The sequence below is a fragment of the Podarcis muralis genome, chromosome 3 (genome assembly GCF_964188315.1).
Source record: "Podarcis muralis chromosome 3, rPodMur119.hap1.1, whole genome shotgun sequence".
NCBI lineage: Eukaryota > Metazoa > Chordata > Lepidosauria > Squamata > Lacertidae > Podarcis > Podarcis muralis.
The window spans coordinates 4,648,917-4,664,838 of record NC_135657.1 but is presented as its reverse complement, the minus strand read 5'-3'; the positions used below and the strand labels follow the sequence as shown (position 1 = coordinate 4,664,838).

Below are 15,922 nucleotides of genomic sequence, written 5' to 3'. Positions count from 1 at the left end.
ACCCAAGCAAATAGGAATCAGTGGAGGAGTCAAAGAGGACCACCTGGCCAAAGTTCTGTGCTTAAAGAGGAAATCCAGATTTATTTATTGTCCTGGATGTGTTCCATGAAGTGAGCATGTTTTTATTCTTTCCCTTGCCCAATTCACTCCGAAGTTTTTGCTAGTTGTGCGGAAAATATAGCAGTGGCTGTGCAGCGAACTGAAGTGTCTCTCTAATCCAGGGGTCAGCACACTTTTTCAGCAGGGGGCCGGTCCACCATCCCTAAGACCTTGTGGGGGGCCAGACCATATTTTGGAAAGAAAAAAATGAACGAATTCCTACGCCCCACAAATAACCCAGAGATGCATTTTAAATAAAAGGACACATTCTGCTCCTGTAAAAACACGGATTCCCAGGCGGTCCGCGGGCTGGATTTAGAAGGCGATTGGGCCGGATCCGGCCCCCGGGCCTTGGTTTGCCTACCCATGCTCTAAAACCTCCTCCCCATCAACTAAAAACTTTTGCTTTCGGTGAGAGCTCAGTCAGTAGAGGATGAGACTGACTCTCAGGGTCATGGGTGAAAGATTCCTGAATCACACTAGGAGCCAGTGTGGTGTAGTGGTTAAGAGCAGTAGTCTCGTAATCTGGGGAACCGGGTTCGCTTCCCCGCTCCTCCACATGCAGCTGCTGGGTGACCTTGGGCCAGTCACACTTCTTTGACGTCTCTCAGCCCCACTCACCTCACAGAGTGTTTGTTGTGGGGCAGGAAGGGAAAGGAGAATGTTAGCCGCTTTGAGACTCCCTAAAGGGAGTGAAAGGCGGGATATCAAATCCAAACTCAAAACTCAAATTGCAGGGGGCTGGATTAGATGATGCTCAAGCTCCCTCCCAACTTTGAATTTTTTGATTCTATAACTTCAGCAAGCTTTGCTAACATTGTGCCTTTTATTCACAGGGGATAGAAACTTGTAAGGTGGTTCTCAAGAAGAATGTGGGTCATTACACTTCCATGTACCTGTGAAATTGCAGTATACAGACACATGCACTGCAACACTATTTTACTTTAAATAAATTAAAAAATTGTCCAGTAGCACCTTAGAAATCAACTAAGTTTGTTCTGGGTATAAGCTTTCGTGTGCATGCACGCTTCTTCAGATACACAGCATGATTCCTTGTAGAGTTGTTCCGTGCAGAGAGTTCCTCCTTTATTTGCTTCTGTTTTAGGGAAGTTTTTAATGTGTGACATTTTGATGTATTTTTAATAATTTATTATTATTATTATTATTATTATTATTATTATTATTATTATTATCTTTGTTGGAAGCCGCCCAGAGTGGCTGGGGAAACCCGGCCAGATGGGTGGGGTACAAATAAATTAATATTAGTATTAGTATTTATTTTAGAGTACAGAACACTGATCAGATGTTTGAGCAGCTTCTTTAGAAAGTGTGACATAGTTTCTTTGCATATTTAGTAGGATAGGTGGATTGTAAGTAAAGGTAAAGGGACCCCTGACCGTTAGATCCAGTCGTGGCCGACTCTGGGGTTGCGGCGCTCATCTCGCTTTATTGGCCGAGGGAGCCGGTGTACACCTTCCAGGTCATGTGGCCAGCATGACTAAGCCGCTTCTGGTGAACCAGAGCAGCGCACAGAAATGCCGTTTACCTTCCCGCCGGAGCAGTACCTATTGATCTACTTGCACTTTGACGTGCTTTTGAACTGCTAGGTTGGCAGGAGCAGGGACCGAGCAACGGGAGCTCACCCCTTCGCGGGGATTCAAACCGCTGACCTTCTTATCAGCAAGTCCTAGGCTCTGTGGTTTAACCCACAGCGCCACCCATGTCCCCTAAGTGGATTGTAGAGGGTTCTTAATTCTAAGACCCTTAGGTATAATGTCCAGGTTCTTGCATTTAGTCAGAAAGGAGATCTTAGTCTGTACCTGTGCAAGTTTCTTTGTGAGGTTGATGGACTTCCATTTCATGCGGCTCAGTTTGGCGCCTTCCATGATTCTAGATTCAGGTAGGTAGCCATGTTGGTCTGATGCAGTCAAAATAAATTTAAAAATTAAAGAACTGTCCAGTAGCACCTTAGAGACCAACTAAGTTTGTTCTGGATATAAGTGTATCTGAAGAAGTGTGCATGCACACGAAAGCTTATACTCAGAAGAAACTTAGTTGGTCTCTAAGGTGCCGACAAAGGTCCGTATAGTTAAAGCTATGGTTTTCCCAGTCATGATGTATGGAAGTGAGAGCTGGACCATAAAGAAGGCAGATTGCCAAAGAATTGATGCTTTTGAATTATGGTGCTGGAGGAGACTCTTGAGAGTCCCATGGACTGCAAGAAGATCAAACCTCTCCATTCTTAAGGAAATCAGACCTGAGTGCTCACTGGAAGGACAACACGGCTACCTACATTACTTTAAATAGATACGGTAAATATTTTAATCGAGTGCAGGGCAAGAAGTCCAGGGCTTCTTAAGAAATGCCAGGACTTTGGAGAAATCATGAAGCCAGCATGAGACTTGACGGTGGCCATCCTTTATAGGTGTCAAAGCCCCCATCTGGACCCACACATAGCCTCATTCACACATGACAGTAAACCCAAGGGCAGGCTTGCTGGGACCAGGAATGTGCGCATCCTTCGGGAGAGCAGCTCACAGCCACTTCGCTCTTCCCCAGCCCATTTTAGTCTTGCGTTGTTGCACCGAGCTAAGCCAAGCTTGGACTTGGTGCGTCATCCAGAGCCAGGCTTCTGTTAAAGCTCACTCTCTGTGCCCAACCTGCTTCCTGCAAATGCTTCCCCAGCTCACTATCTGTGTTAATGCAATCACCACCGCAATTATCACTAATCTGCTGCTGTAAAAAATGTGTGCCTATTTAACGTGCGTTTATGCTCTCGTTCGCACCAGCTGCAATCTTTTTGCATCAAGCTGCCATGCAACTCCCACCTGGCAGTTTCTCCTTAAATCCACTTGCCAACGGAGTCATCACTCATGCAACTTACAAGGCAGGCCCAAGTCTATAAAATCTTATACTGTAATATATATTTTAGTGCCCTAAAGCTGTCACAAGACCTTTTTTAAATAATAATAATAAAAATAAATAAATAAGTAATTAAAAAATTATTATTATTATTATTATTATTATTATTATTATTATCATTAATTATATCTATATCCCACCCTCCCCAGCCGAAGCCGGGCTCAGAGCGGCTAACAACAGTAAAATGATACAACTTTCTAAAATCATTTCATTATAAAATCAGTTCAAATCAGATTAATGGCAACCATTGGGGCTAGAGTTCTGTGAGGATTGCCAAAGGACTGTGCCTTGGCCAAAGACCAGGCGGAACAGCTCTGTCTTGCAGGCCCTGTGGAAAGATGTCAAGTCCCGCAGGGCCCTGGTCTCTTGTGACAGAGCGTTCCACCAAGTCGGGGCCAGTACTGAAAAGGCCCTGGCCCTAGTTGAGACCAATCTAACCACCTTGTGACTTGGGACCTCCAAGGTGTTGTCATTTGTGGCTCTTAAGGTCCTCCGCGGGGCATACCAGGAGAGGCGGTCCCGTGGGTACGAGGGTCCTAGGCTGCATAGGGCTTTAAAGGTTAAAACCAGCACCTTAAATCTGATCCTGTACTCCACCGGGAGCCAGTGCAACAAATTGGTCATAATACTGACCCCCCAAAAACACTTGTGTAACTTTTTACGATGATGTGGTCGTAGTTCAAGGTGTTGCTGTTAGTATGACCCCCTTAGAAACTTGGTGGAGAGGGTATTTCTAGGTACACTGGTCCCACTTTGATCAGTCAAACTGGCCCTGTTACTGGTGTCATATTAAAATCCATCCTGAATAAGAACTCTTACCTTTCTGCGTGGTAGCACCTGCACTTTGGAACTCCCTGCCACTTGACATGTGCCTTCAGGCATGTGCCTTCGCTGTACTTTTTTTCAGCACCTGCCCAAATCATTTTTGTTTGGACAGGTTTCCCCCGAAATTTAGAAAGCCGAAGGGAGTTTTCAGTCTGTTATTTTCAAATGTCTTAAATGGCTATTAACTCTTTCTTATTGTTAGTTGGGACGTGGGTGGCACTGTGGGTTAAACCACAGAGCCTAGGACTTGCCGATCAGAAGGTCGGCGGTTCGAATCCCCGTGACGGTGTGAGCTCCCGTTGCTCGGTCCCTGCTCCTGCCAACCTAGCAGTTCGAAAGCACGTCAAAGTGCAAGTAGATAAATAGGTACCGCTCTGGTGGGAAGGTAAACGGTGTTTCTGTGCGCTGCTCTGCTTCGCCAGAAGCGGCTTAGTCATGCTGGCCACATGACCCGGAAGCTGTACGCCGGCTCCCTCGGCCAATAAAGCGAGATGCGCGCTGCAACCCCAGAGTCGGTCACGACTGGACCTAATGGTCAGGGGTCCCTTTACCTTTACCTTATTGTTAGTTTTATTGCTTTGGCTTTTCTGTAAACCACTTTGCGGTGTTTCTCCCCCCCCCCCCCAGTCAAGCACTGTACCAAATTGTAAAAAAGAAAGAAAGAAAGAGACTGAATTCCACCGTAAAGGCAATTCTCCAAGTAGCATGTTGGATTCCCTTAACCGTTCCCCCCTCCCCATTTGAAAAACCAGGGATGAATCTTCTGAACAGCGCCATTCTCAGGACCATCATGCCACAGAGGTGGGTCAGGTGGCTGGGTGACCGATGGCGGCCGGCCGTGTCATGAGAATTCGGGGACCCTGCGAACCCCCACGAAATGAAACATTTTGCACAAAGAGGACCGAACCAGAACTTTTTTCTTCAGTTATACATTTTAATTTTCTAGTAGGTACAATACTAAAATAAACACAAATTAAAAAAAAGTTTTATTTAAAACAAAACTGTACAAAAAAGCAGTTATACTACAATTTAATTACAGAACAGTCTACTGTCCAAAAAGGCACTAATAATCCAGAATAGGAGATTACAAGGATACAAGGACTCGGTTGTCGTTTTTGTTTTTGTATTTTTTTCTTCTTTTAAACTAGTATTTAATCAATACAATAGAGCACTTGTTTCTCTCTTTCTCTCTCCCCAACCCCCCCTTCACGTACAGAAACAAGGACGCCTCTCACAGTCAGTACACATTGGTATAAATATGAGCCCTACGTAGAAAGGTGTCGTCTCTCTCTCTCACGCTCTCTCCTGTTTCCCCTCGTTGCCACCCCTGCTTTTGGGGGGAGGAAGGCAAGAGGTAATTATATATATCTATGGCATTTTATCTTCTAATGGAGAGATGGGGAAATATGTGACTAGCTCCTCTCTGCAAGAATGCATTGTATTAAATGGGTGAGGAAATCGAGGCCCAGGGAGAAAAAACTCTGACACGAAAGAGGCTCTGAGACTCTTAATTATGGCTGCAACTTCGCTTTGGGAAGAAGCTTTCGGCAAACCAATTCCATCATTCAATAAAACCGTACTTGGGAGCGTACGGTGTTGAATGCCTCGCCACAAACACAAAATTAGCACAGAAGGGGAAGTTTCTCCCTGCTGTGCACAAGTTTGGGTTTTTTCCCACAGGGCTGAGCATTGAACATCATACGTTCCTCACCTGCAATGGGGTGTGGCGCAGGCCAAGCACGCTTTTACCGTGGTTTGTCGCGGAGGTGCTGTTTGTTTGTTCCTCGAAAGGGCCTTTCGTAAGTGTGTCCCTTTACACGTTAGCAAAGCACTCAAGGCACTGACCGTTCTGTAAAAAAAGCACACAGGGTTTAAACAACCGTGGTCCCAGTTTTGCACAAGCGGTTTGGGAAGAATTCACGCAGGGGATTGGGACTAGCCTCGCATTTAAGAAGTGGGGAGCGAGAGATCCTTAAACAAAATCCTTTGCAAATTAGGATGCCATTATTAATGATTTGGAGGAGGGAAACTGGCAGGGAATGATTTGTGGGCATGGTCTTCATGTTGTCGGCCAATACACTCGTTGGATCTTTCACTGGTTGTTATACGGGGACCAGTTTTGCCAGAAAATGCCTCCTCCTCCTCTCTTACCTACAGGGCCGCAACACAGATTATGGAGGAGATGGGAAATTAAGATTACCAACGTTCACCAACCTGGTATCCCTCAAGATGTTTTGGACTGTCCTGAACTATCTTGAGGGGCAGGAGGTGGCCAGGTGACGCCGTGGTTCAAACCATCATGGCACAAAGCCACCATTTTGGTTTGGGTGGGGGTCAATGACCTCAAAGTGGCCATTTCCCCCCACTTCCCGCCCCCCATTTCTGTGGGCCACGATTTGGAAATTATCTCTGCCAATCGCTTCTGGCGTGATTTGACAGCGGCGTTCTTTGCAGCAATATCTCAGTGAAGAGATTCGGATACTCTGACCCAAGGGTTTTTCCCCGCTACTTGGGGCCAGTGCGCAGAAGGACCTGCAAGGATGATTTAAGGAAGAGCAGAGCAGCTTCTGAGCAATGCAAAGAGTGACGGCAGCGAAGCCCCTCCGAGGCATCTTCTGATATTGGCAGCTGTCTGTTACTCAGCCCTTTGGGCAAAGGGGGTTTCTGGGGGGGGGGTGGCTGACCCAAACCTGGTCCTGAAATACGGAACCAAAGGCAAGAGGGCGAGAGAGAGAGAGACCACAGCTTTTTTCAAAAACTGTGTCATACATACAGAAGACGAAGACAGGCATATAGATGTTAACAAAAATAAGTAGCAAAAGAAATTTGATTAAAAAAAATTCTCTCACATCATCCTATATACTACATCCTCCCTTCTGCTTAGCAGAAAATTTTACGTACACAAAAATACAAATACACAATTTTGTAGAACAGTCTGATTTTAATATATTTATATATATTTATATTTATATGAGTGGCAGGTTAGTTTATTATATGGAGCTTTTTGCACTTTTGGCTCATATGCAACAAGGCTTATAAATTCAGCTTTAGCTTTTCATTCAGGTTTTTTTTATTTTTTTATTTTCTATTTTCTTCTCTTCCTTATATAGCTTTTTTTTTAAAACAACTGTTTCTCTTTTTTTCACATTTAAAGCAGCATTCAATCTGCAAGAGGAATCGGGGGCAACAGCAAGGGGCGGGGGGCCTTTTTTTGGGGGGGGGGTTGTCAGTGGTGGAGGACTTTGGTGGAGGGGGAAAGGGATAAAGATATACATACATTCCAGTGCGTTGGGAGTCGTGTTTCTTTGCGTGGAGAGCGGACGTTTACGGACGAAAACGAAAACGAGGGTTGCGAGCTGCGGGGAGGCGAGACACAGATTTACCTCATGAGGTAGGCTGAGACACAGGTTCGCAGGGCAAGGTCACCAGGCCGGGGTGCCCATTGCCACCGCAATAGTGAGTGAGGAGGGGGCGGCACTCGGAGCGAGACGCAGGAGACCCCGGGACGTCAACGAAGGAAACGCACAGGCAGACACACAAAGGCTTCCCAACGGCAGGTCGCGGCAAAAAGGCAAATAAATGAGCTCATACGACGGGGCAGGTCTTGTCTCCCCGCAATGCAGACAGCGGAAGACCCGAAAGGTCTGAGGTCGGCGTATCGTCCCCCTTGCCGGTTACAAGGCAGACTGGCTAGCTCCCTTTTTTTTGAAAAATAGTAATTTCTTTGTAATTAGTTTTCCAATTCACCCCCAATAATAACCAAATTGTAACAGATAACAGTTAATTCCCAAATTATACAGTTGTCAAAATGCCAATCAACTTGGACTGGAGAGATTCCAGGGGTGTCAACCGAAATACAGTGGTACCCTGGTTTGCAACCGTTTTGGATTACAACCACGTCAAACCTGGAAGCGCGTGTCCCTTTTTTTTGGATTACAACCAATTTTGGGGGGGGAGGCCCCATTGGCGAAAGCGAGCCTTGGGTTACAACCTGTTTTGGTTTACAACCGGACCTCTGGAACGGATTATGGTTGTAAACCAACGTACCGTAGATTCCAGCGTTTAAGATGACTTCTAACCCTGGAAAATCCCCTAAAAAGTCGGGGCTCGTCTTATACGCCAGGTATGGGTTCGCTGGGCAGCGGCAGCGGGCGGCAGGTTCCGCGCCGGGAGGAAGCCGCCCAGTGATGCTAATTGACAGCTGCCAATTTGGGAGGTCGTCTTATACGCCCAGTTGCCTAATACGCCGGAATCTACGGTACCACTGTAACCAATTTTTTGGGAGGGGAGGGGCAGGTAAGCCCCACCAAGCATAACCAATCACGTGACACGGTGCAATGCCCATCAACTTGGGGGCCCTCAAATATGTTATGGGGGGGGTGCAAAGGGACCTCGGATCCTGGGAGTTTGGCTCCTATCCTTCCGTTTTCCAATTGCAATGTTTAACGCTCTTCCCTGCCAACCCCCCTCCGAAGAATATCGATGCTGCGCAAAAACACACATGGGGAACAAAACTAGAGATGGCCTCTTCCCACATCGCTAACTCCTGATGATGCAGGGATGCAGCCACGATACAGTTGGAATGCGATGAATTAACAGGAGTGGGTCAGTATCCGTCCTGCCTTTTTCATTTTTCGAGAGGGAAAGAGCCCAGAGAAGGATGCAACCACCCTTGGCCGCCCATCACTGATTGAGAGGCGCCGGCCGAAGGCATGGACCAGGGACGCCCCCCCCCCCAGCACAACACCCTTTCAGGGGGTGGGAGGGAGTAGAGCGAAGAGTTGCTACTGACCCCCTGGTACAGGAACAACACCCCCACCTCACCCCGCCGCTTCACCTTGGCCCTTCTGGGCCGATAAAGGCACCACCTTCTGCCTCGCAGCCCCCCCCCCCACTGCAACACCAACGTAAGGACCGCACAAGGGTTGCAAGCGAGATGAACGGAAGTGGAGGAAGTCCCTGCACCTTTTGGGTAAGGGGGGGCGACTTCAGCAGGCCTTGCTACCTTCTGCTGCTGCCAAAATCTTTCTGCTTGCAGCGGTTCTCAACCTGTGGGTCCCCCGATGTTGTTGGACTACAACTCCCATCATCCCTGAGCTCTGGCCTTGCTAGCTAGGGCTGATGGGAGTTGTAGTTCAACAACATCGGGGGAAAGGCTGGCTTGATGTAAGGTGCAGGGACCCCACCATCTTCTGCAGCCCCAGCAGAAGTCTGGATGTCTCCTTTTCAGAAAGGGGCTTTCTCTGAGGCTGCATTCCACACCCCTGTTTTCTGTGCCAGGGAGGGAAAGAGTTTTCTGACTACGGAGCCGCTGTCTGGGAACAGTGCAACAAAGACGTCTGGCATTTTGGCTTCGGGTGCCAAAGCACGCTCCTGCAGGGTCTACCAGCCTGGCCGGTAAACCGAATAATCTGGATCCACGCGTGTTTCGCACTCAGGACTCGCAAAGCGGCATGGAAGCCAGCCTTTCCCCAACATGGTGCAAGAACCTTCATCGCTTTGTAATCGGGGGGCAAGATCGCGGCGCCTATGAAACCAGTATGCAAATTGCATGCCACAAAACAGACGTCAAACTAATTGCAAATCTGGGGGAGAGATACTTTTCTTTTCAGAATTTTGTTAAAATACCCATTTTTTTGTTTTTTGAAAGGAAGAAAAAAGATTAATCAAGAACACTTCCCACTTAACGCATTTACAAACTAAGGGTGACCCGTGACCGTTTACAAAAACAAGCCTGACCGAAAAAGAAGAAGGCATTTTTTGGGAAACCTGATTTAAGGACCAGATCGGAAGCTTCGGCTACAGAGGGAAACAACTGAGACAGCCGCCTGTCCAGTTAGATCCCTCCAGGTGGAATTAAATGCACAGGTCTGGGAACCCGGAAACTAATCCTGCACTGCTTTAGAACTGCAATGATCGGGGCAGAGGTTAAGTTGCAATGGCTGGCAGTCTGGCCAGGAGAATGACTTTGCAATGGGGGCGCGAACCTGCCTGAGGTATCGTGATGTCCGAGGAGCGCGTGAATTGCAGAGGTGCTGAAAATTGCCCCCCACAACTACCCGGTTTGTCCAGGGTGCAATGGTGACTCGGGGAAGAGGGTGGGCAGGAGGTTTGGCGGAGGGGAAGAGCAAGAAGAAGAAGAATCTCCGCATGTCCGATATGTCACGGCAGCCTTCGGTGTTGTGGGTGTGTATCACTCGTTGGGACGGCCCTGCCTCCCTGCCACCAGGCGCAAGCAACACACATCGCTGAAGCATCAGGGTGATCTATATCCCTGCTGCCCACACCCAAACAGGAGACTAAAATGAACCTCAAACGCCCAAACTTCACAGAGGTTTTCCAGAAACAGAATTCAAGTCAAGAGGAGAGGAGAGAGAGGCAGTGGAAGCGGCCGTCATGGCTTTTGCCTGGCTTTTGTTGGGCAGCTAATGCAACCTTCTAGGGCCTCCTGCCCTCCGAGTCCCAGAGACGGAAGGCATGTAAGGGAGAAATGCCCTTTCGTCGTCGTCCCCCGGGCAACTGGTGAGGCCGGGGGGCCCTCTTGCTTGCTATCCTCCCTGCCCCCCAGCTGCGCGTGTAGGCACTTTTAGAAAATGAACACCTAAGACAGACAACAACTACTCTGTAGCGCACAGGCCACTCTCGGGACTCAAGGAAGCGGATGTTTCTACCCAAAGGCAGTGGACACCCAAGATGGCGGAGCCAATGACTTATCTTCTATTCCGGCTTTCCAATGCTGGCCTTTTCTCAGAGAGAGGGGAAGCCTGCCTTCTCCCAGGCCTCGCCACGTTGATGGCCCACGTGCCACGGAAGTGGCGACATGCGCCTCCCCCTTCGGAAACACCACAAACGAAGGGAAAGTTGCACAAAGGCGGATCCTCGCATCGGGATGGGAAGGTGTCGGCAGTGGCTGCTTGAAATCCGCCCGGAATACCAAACGGTTTATCAGAGTTCACAGAATCACAGGGAATAATCCCGTCTTGAGAATCCCTGGCAGACGGCCGTCCAACCGCTGCTTAAAAACCTCCAAGGAAGGAGAGCTCTGCACCTTCCAACGTCAAACAGCTCTTAGCATCACAAAGTTCTTCCTAAGCTTGAGTTGGAATCCCATTCCTTAAAAGTCCGGCGCGATCTCGGTCAATTCAATACGGTGCAGAAGATTGCAATGTCCTACCTATTACAGCTTCCCTTTTGAGATAACCAGCTGAGCGGGTTCCACAGAGGTGTTTCTGCGCTTGGGCACCAGAAATAACACGCTGTGCTCCGCCGAAAGCCAACTGGTCAGCTGTACCCAAGCCATTCCAACCACAGACCTGGACAGAGACCCCGTTCCCAGGCACAAACAGAAGAACCATGCCACCACCATAAGAGACACTACGAGAATTTCAGCACAAAGTTATTTCTCGGCTGGGTGGCTGGCCTAAACCAAAACCTCGTTAAAGACCGGTTGCTGAGGATCAACTGAGAGGCCAACTGGAACCTTGCTCATCTCTGTGGGAAAATGGGACGGCGAACTAGACAGTCCATTGGTCTGATCCAGCTGCCAGGATCAGCCACAAATGGCCGCTGGTCTTTATCAGCTTGTGATATTGGCCTGGAGTGGCAAAAGGCCGTGGTCTGGTTGGCCGCTGGGAGAATGGATGCTGGACCAGATCCAGCCAGGCCAGGATTTGTGGCAGACAAATCACACGGTGCGTGTTGACATAGCTAGGCTACCATGTGATGGCTGCTGTCGCCACAGAGCCAACGTGGTGTGCAAATCGCCCTTGTATACAAGATTGTGTGGGATAAGGAGAGTGGAAGATTCTCCTGAAGGTTTGAAAAGGAAAGCTATGCTTTTGGTGCAAGACTAAGCTACAGTTTAGCACCTTCCTCTGATGTGGCCACCAGGAGGAGTTCAGAAACATCTGGCTCGGTTTGCGACCGTAGCGGTTTAGCGTTACGTCCGAAACCTGGCAAACGTTTAGTGCTACATCTGAACGTGGCCACAGTCACAGAGGCAGGCATGACGCAGGCTGGTCCCCGAGGAGAAAGGAAAGACCGGGAAACTTGGCTTTATCGTGGAAGAAAAGACTCTTAATGGCTACTAACCACAATGGCTATGTTTCAGCTCCCCAGTTGGAGGCCTCTGAATATTAGCTGTTGGGAATCACAGGTGAGTGAGCCTTGCTGGGCTCAGATTCTGCTTGTGAGCTCCGTCTGGGTATCGAACCGACCACAGTGAAAACAGAGCACTGGACTGGTTGGGCTACTGGCCTGATCCAGCTCCAAAGAACAGGAACAGGGCAATAGCTGAGTGGTAGAGAGAAATGTGTATAATCAGGTTCAGTCCAGTTAAGAATGGATTTGGGCGGAAGAGCCAGGGAGAAGCTTCAGCTGCTGCCAGTCAGAGTGGACATTTCTAGGCTAGGGAAGCCGGTGGACGTATGGCAGCTTCAGTTACATGGAAGGCACAACCTACAATTATTATTATTATTATTAATTGAATTTACATACCGCCCAATACCCAGAGGCGGTTCATGGAATAAAATCAAAATATGCAACCACAAAATACATAATCAAAATAAAAACAACAACCCAATACCCACCCATCCACACAAAAAAACCCCCACATTTTAAAAGGGCATACAATGTCAGACCCTGGTATGACATCTACAAGCTCCAACAGACCAGGCAAGAGTCTCCACAGAAACGCCGTCACTCCAAAGCAATTGTTCTCGGCCAAAAATCATGTCCCACAAAGTATTAAATCGGGCTAAGCACATAATAAACTGAGTAACAATAATTTATTTCTGCATTTTATTAAAAAGTAACCCCAAAACGAAAAAAAGGGGGGGGGGATTCAGGAACTAAGTTTTATCCACAAGGAGGTTGACAGAAAGGACGGGTGCATTCAAAATTTTGTTTCTTGGGCAAAAAAAGGAAGCTAAGAATTAACAGATCCTGAGGAGCACACGAAGACAGCGAGCAGTGCAATTCTAACCACGTTTAGTCAGAAGTAAGCCCTGCTGAATTCAGGGGGGCTTACTCCGAAGTAAGCAGGATTGGGACTGCAGTCTAGGAAACTGGGGGGGGGGGGGGGGGCTGGCAGTTTGCATGTGACCTGAGCAAATACCCTAATCTGGAAAAACACACACAAAAAGATCCAGCGTATGGAAATGGCGCGATTCTTTCTCTGCCAGGGGGATCTAGTTGCTCTCACTGGGAGCCCCTGAGATCCATCTGCGTTTGCGGTTCAGAGAAGGGCCTCGATCCGGCTGATGGAAGCTTGGACTGAGTCGCACCGGAAGCAGCCGTCTCTTTGGCTGCACCAGTTCCTACAAGGCAACTCATTCAGAAAGATGACGCATTTTGGAAGGGACTTCGGTCAACAGGCCTCACCTTAGTTGGGGCTCACTTTTGCTGGATGGATCCCTGACTACCTGGCCCCGGGATGGGGCGAAGAAGACCGGCTTGAGGGCCTTGCGGCAGCCAATGACGATGACTTAAATAAATTCACAATAGCCAGGGTGACTGTGGTGTGTCTGCACCATTCTGAAAACCAGTGGCTGGAAGAAGGAAAGGGGGCCTTGGGTTCGAATCCTGGTTGCTGGTTACCCATGGTGGGCATCTGGTTGGCCACGGTGAGAAGGGGATGCTGGACTTAGATGGCCCATTGGCCTGATCCTGCAGGCTCTCTCTTCTGCTCTGTGGCGGTGGAGACGCTTCTTTGGGTCTGCGTCTTCCATTGAAATGGATGGGCCAGTCTGTTCACAAGAGCCACAGGTGCGCATCAAGAGTGCATGAGAAGGTCCAGATCAGCCAAGTGGAAGTTCAGGAGTCAAGGAAAGGTAGGGCAAGGTTGCCAGTGGTTAGCAAGGGGTGCTTTGAACCATGCTCCTGTTGTGGGCAGGAAATGTCTGCCCGCAGACTGTCTTGCCAGAGTGGTGCATGCTCTAGTTATCTCCCACTTGGACTCCTGCAAAGTGCTCTACGTGGGGCTGCCTTTGAAGGTGACCCGGAAACTACAACTAATCCAGAATGCGGCATCTAGACCGGTAATTGGGAGTGGCCGCCGAGACCACATAACACCAGTCTTGAAAGACCTACATTGGCCCCCAGTACGTTTCCGAGCACAATTCAAAGTGTTGGTACTAACCTTTAAACAGTTCCCTCCCTGCGAGAAGCCAAGTTACAGGCAGCCAGGCAGAGGGCCTTCTCAGTGGTGGCACCAGCCCTGTGGAACGCCCTCCCACCAGATGTCAAAGAGAACAACAACTACCAAACTTTTAGAAGACATCTGAAGGCAGCCCTGTTTAGGGAAGCTTTTAATGTTTAATAGGTTATTGTATTTTAGTGTTCTGTTGGAAGCCGCCCAATTATTATTAAATGTCAGCAGCATCTCCCTTTCGTTCCTCGCCTCTTCCCCCTCATCCCAGCCGGGACACATCCCTGCCACTGCTATGGCAGCACCGTGGGAGAACACCTGCACTGAGTGCAGAAGGCCCTGGGTCTAATTCTTGCCCTTCCCAGGAAGGGCTGGCAAAAGGCCCTCTCTGTAATCTGGGAAGCCCTGCTGCCTGCCAGTCTGGAAAAGATGGCGCTGGTCTGATTTTGGGAGAAGGCAGATTCCCTCCGACAGAAGTGATAAAGCGTCATCTACGATGGAATGTAAAACCGTTGTCGGCTTGTGCGTGGATACAGCAAAAGAGGGGGAAATAGGAGCCCACATTCTTACGCGCCACGGAAGAAAGTTGACGCAACAGGCGCTGAGTTCCGCCACGTTTGCCCAGACAGGCCAACATCGAAAAGACTACCCCCTCCTCAAGCCAATGCTTATTGCCAAAAAATTCTTTCCAATCCCAGTCGCTGAAAAGAGCAAGTAGTGTAGAGTGGCAAAAAAAAAAATCAAAATAAATCTCAACAGGAAGCACTTTTGTGAACATGGAATTTACTTCTGGTAGGAAATCTCTGTGTTTCCTGGTCATCTTCCAACCAGGTTCTCCCCTTCTCCAAAGCACCCCCTGCCACTCCAAATATGCGGAAAGGCAGGGTTTGGGATATAATAATACAGATCTTGGGAGAAAAGCAATGACAAACCTAGATAGCATCTTAAAAAGACATCACCTTGCTGACAAAGGTCCGCATAGTTAAAGCTATGGTTTTCCCAGTAGTGATGTATGGAAGTGAGAGCTGGACCATAAAGAAGGCAGATCGCCGAAGAATGGATGCTTTTGAATTCTGGTGCTGGAGGAGACTCTTGAGAGTCCCATGGACTGCAAGAAGATCAAACCCATCCATTCTGAAGGAAATCAGCCCTGAGTGCTCACTGGAAGGACAGATCCTGAAGCTGAGGCTCCAATACTTTGGCCACCTCAGGAGAAGAGAAGACTCCCTGGAAAAGACCCTGATGTTGGGAAAGATGGAGGGCACAAGGAGAAGGGGACGACAGAGGACGAGATGGTGGGACAGTGTTCTCGAAGCTACCAGCATGAGTTTGACCAAACTGCGGGAGGCAGTGGAAGACAGGAGGGCCTGGCGTGCTCTGGTCCAGGGGGTCACAAAGAGTCGGACACGACTAAACAACCAAACAACAACAATACACATCAGTAAGGAAGTGAAAGATACAAAGAATAACATGGATTGTTCTAGAGGAAGCTGCTCTTCATTGACTCTGGCTGTACGTCTAGAGCACATGGCTTTCTCCAGAGTAACCTGGGAACTGGAGTTCACCCTTGGTAAACCAGCGCCTTTAACAAGCTACAGTTCCCAGGACCCTTTGGGCTGGGGAGCTTTAAATGTATACACTCCTCCACCTGGAAGAGAGGAACAGCACACCTCAACGCTAACGTTATACGGTTTCAAAGTAAAGCTCTGGCTCCAAATCCAAACAGAAGACTATGGAAGGAAGGAAGGAACTGGAAGCCAAAAAATTAAGATCTACCCCAGTGTTATCCCAGTTGTTTCACAAAACCATAGAGTTGGGCGATATTGGAAGACCAGACCAGACCTTTCTGCTGGGAGTAAAGGCTCTATCTTCCCACCAAAGGCTATTTTCCCACCAAACCCACAACAGAGGGAGTTTGCACATGGCCAA

The 15,922-nt window shown here is 48.6% G+C and overlaps 1 long non-coding RNA gene across 1 annotated transcript in view; it reads right to left on the bottom strand.

Annotated features, from left to right (window-relative positions):
* Positions 1-4,819: 4,819 nt before the first annotated feature.
* Positions 4,820-15,922, bottom strand: part of LOC144327187 (uncharacterized) — a 197,966-nt gene continuing 186,863 nt past the window's right edge. Inside the window, exon 2 of the long non-coding RNA XR_013392091.1 lies at positions 4,820-14,925. This is a non-coding gene — a long non-coding RNA (uncharacterized LOC144327187). The remainder of the gene's footprint in view (positions 14,926-15,922) is intronic.